The following is a 4,197-nucleotide window of genomic DNA, read 5'->3' on the forward strand; positions in this document are numbered from 1 at the left end:
GAGCAACCGAAAAATTCCAAATTTATTGATAGCTTTTGTATGCATAAGCTGGGATTTTATTTTACTCGCCTCAACAAATTCACTGGGAAAATGCGTACACATACACACACATCAGGGTGGCCAACTAATTTTTGAGAATTCCCCGATTTCGACAATGATTTTGCCCCGATTTTGCTCGAAATTTCGTAAAATTTCCCACCTTAATATATCCCCTTACTTACAAAAAGAAAAAAAATTAAAAATGTATGTCTTTTGATATAGTTATTACTGGTCTTTCTGCTTATTATTATTATTTGTTGTTTTCTTAAGTTAGTTATTTTTTATGAATAAGGCCAAAAGAATACCAAATATTTATGTAATATTTACATATGTATATGCAGTCTTCGAAAGACTTTTAGTCGTACCAAATATTATTATTTATTTATTTTTTTTTCATTAGAGCTATTTTTTTATAAAAATATAGTTCATTCTTTAATAAAAACTGTATATATCCAAGTTTCAAACTTTGTGCAATATTTGAAAAAAAGTTCAACAAAATTTCATAAAAATTTCGTGCTTTTTAATTGAATTTTTTAGAAAGATTTTGAGTATGCAGTTGTGTAGCCCACTCAAGTCTAGAATAATAAAGTGCAAGTTTCAGGTGGTTAAAAATTTTCGTTTCAGAATTTTTTCGTCGAAGTTGTTGCGGTTTTCTTCCATATAAATTTAAATTATGATTATTCGTTATATATAAGCAAATGCGACAAAGAAAATTCTAAAAAATCAACGGTTGTTTTTAGTAATTTGAAATTTTATTACACCAGAGTTGAACGAGCTGAAATTCCCCACAAAAAACGGTACCATTCCCCGCGCAAACTGAAATTCCCCGCAAATCGGGGAATTCCCCACGAGTTGGCTTCCCTGACACACATGTACATAAGTTGTGCGGCTGTGTGTGTACCATGGCTCGAAGCGCGCTCTCATGACAAACGCTTGTATGAATATTTTGTATTTTATTGATTTTTATATGGGTATTTTTAGCACGAAGAGATCTATTATTTGCGCATAAAATGTAAGCTGAGACGAATTGTAGCAAGGGAGTGGGGAAGTAGCTCTCCGAGGAACGAAATAACGAAAAAAAAGAAAATAAAATAAAATAGCTGGCGACAGGTATGTATTTATGTATGTACAGTTACAAGGCTGTATGTTTTACTGGTAGGTTTCCAAATTGGTACCACGAGTGTAATCCAGCTGAATCTTTCTTTATGGTTTTTCAGACATGAAAAGGCATGCCTTGTTTACACACGCTAATTAAATTGTGACTAAACATTTTTTTTTTAATTTCAAATACTTTTCATTTACTCAAATTAACTATTTATTGCTTTTTTATTTCAGTTAAGTGTCAACTCCATTAAAAATACTTGTGTATACCAATTCCCGCAAATATCTACCGTTTGGCACTCATTTTTTGACGCGTTTGATACCTAATCAATATAATTTTATTGTCGATAGGTGGCAACCCTGTTCAACTATTTCAACGTCTAAATATTTCATAATGGCATAAGTTTAAAATCAGTTTTTGAATATCTCTTTTTTTTTAATTATTATATTTTCTCTAATTGCTAAAAGTGTGGCAACTCAAATTTTTATTTAATTATTTACTTAATTTCAAATACTTTTCTTTTACTAAATTTCAAATAGTTTTCATTTACTCAGCCTAAGTATTTATTGATTTTATATTCAATTACGTGGCGACTCTCAGTGGCAGAGAACTGCCCTTTGGTACTCTTTGAATGTCTCATTATTTTAACTATTTTATATACTCTGATTGCAACTCTAAAAAAAAATTGTTTCTATGTATTTTGTGTAAACTGCTCCAGTTTTCTCTGCTGCTTTTTGATACTCCGCTTAGTACCAATTGCTCTTTCGGATCGTTAATGTTTCTACGTACATCTACGCTTCGCAACGTACACGTTCGCGGTTAACCGCGCTCTAAATCGGCCGTCCGTTTTGATCCGGCTTGTCGGCGTTAAGCTTTCCTTACATTGTTGGACGCACATTTTTTGCTTCACGGAGGCGGGTGCGTATTTTGGCTGCAACAAGATACAGGTCCGAGTCGATATTTGGCTCTCGGAGTGTGCGCACCTGTATAACACTGGAAGCGTGTCTTCCGTCTATCATGAAAAGATCGATTGAAATCGTCAAGCATGATGTTGATATGGTGTTGGGTTATTGAAAAATCTCTCTCCGATGCGGATTGTGTCTAGACGTTCGTCTACCAGGGTAAACGTCAGTACTCGGCGACGCCTCCTTTACATGGCAACTGCAGTAGACGTCGCAAGGCTCCACGCTTAACAGCCTTTGTGTTCCCAAGGATACCAACCAGCCGGGCAGAGGCACCTTCCTAATTAAAGGAACTGTAATACGTATAGTTCTTAGAAAAGTGACTAATAGGCTGTATGTTTATCTAATTCATTCGCCTTCAGTGACAAAAGTAGCTTCAATCCTCTGCCGGAATTACTGATTTGCATGCCCGGCTCTAATTTTTCTCATCTATATGCATTATTAGTCTGATTTTTTCTGCTTTAGAAAATCAGCGCTATTATGGGGGTAGGGTGACATGTCCTGATGCACCGTATATATGTGAAGTTCTTGACTTTCCATCTACATAGCTATTACTCGGCCACGGTTGAAGATACGTTGTGTAAGTTTTTAAAGTGAAACTTCTTTAGCGGCGGTTGGTTGATTGGGACTAAATTGGCAAATTCAACGGAAATTGCACACGGAAATGGTGCATCGGAAATGGTTTGGGCTAAGCAAGTGCTTTTTGTGTGTATGCATGTATGGTATTAATTTAACAAAAATTTGCTAATAAAAGGTTAAAGAATAACACTTAGAAAAAGACCAATACAAGAATGAAAGTAAAGATAAGTACGTACATAGATAAAGAAAGGGATAAAGGCAAAGGTGAAAATAAAAACAGAAAGAAAGATGCGTAAAGATAAAGGCAAAAATTAAGACCAAGGTAAATTTAATCACTTTACGTATAAAGAATAACACTTAGAAAAAGACCAATACAAGAATGAAAGTAAAGATAAGTACGTACATAGATAAAGAAAGGGATAAAGGCAAAGGTAAAAATAAAAAACAGAAACAAAGATGCGTAAAGATAAAGGCAAAAATGAAGACCAGGGTAAATTTAAACACTTAGTTTTATCGATATTTTTACCGAGTTTCTAATAGATTTTGCTACCAATATTATTATCGATTTTTCTATCGAAATTTTTATCGATTTTTACATGGATTTAAGTTTGCGATAAAACTCACAGGGATTGTTCCTTGAACAATTTAAGGAGACACATATTTTTTCTTTTTGCTCAGAAATGCGAATTTTTCGAATAATGAATTTTTTTCTTTTTGAGTACGAACGCTTCTTTTTTCCTCTCTTAATAGCAACTTGTGATGAAATCGTTTATAACTGCCGCAAAAAAGCAAGGATTTTAACAATTTTTTTTTAAATTGCAGATATTGATCTACTGAATCGATCTAGTGAACTAAACATCAGTAATTGTTTATTAATAATTAATTATTGTTTATAAACAAAAAAATTTTTTTTTCCAATTGATTTTTTTCAAATTGCCACATCTTTTTTTTCTCTCAAACTTTTTTGTCTATTGGGGAATAGTATAAACTATTTTCAGTACGAATAGCAATATGCTAAATTTCGTCATTTTCGAGTTATGATTTTTTTTCTGAAAATGCACTTATATGATGCTAGCAGATTTTCGTGCCAGTTGAGGGCACAAAAATTGTTGCCAATTATGACAAAATTTCCTTGCTGGAAATTTTTTGAGGTTGCCCGATCAGAGCCAAAAGTTTTTCCCAATTGGGCTCTAATTTTGGCCCAATTGGGCCCAATTAGCGATTTGCCAAATCTACCGAAGATTTCCCCAACCAGTGCTCACAATTTGCTCAAAGTGAACATGCATACGCAATTAAAACGTTTTTATCGATAAAATCACACATACACACATCAAAATTCCCTACGAAAAAAATATTTTTTTTATTTTTTTCTTGAAAAATTTTCCACATACAAATTTTTTGATAAAAAAAAAATTAGTTTTTGAAAATATGTCATTTCAAAAAAAAATGGAAAAAATCACAATGGTAGCTCTGAGTATTGCGCAATATTTAAGTATAATGTTATGGGGTGCACTC

This window comes from Rhagoletis pomonella, unplaced genomic scaffold (genome assembly GCF_013731165.1).
Source record: "Rhagoletis pomonella isolate Grant_MI unplaced genomic scaffold, Rhpom_1.0 Rhpom_scaffold_00005, whole genome shotgun sequence".
In the NCBI taxonomy this organism is placed as follows: domain Eukaryota; kingdom Metazoa; phylum Arthropoda; class Insecta; order Diptera; family Tephritidae; genus Rhagoletis; species Rhagoletis pomonella.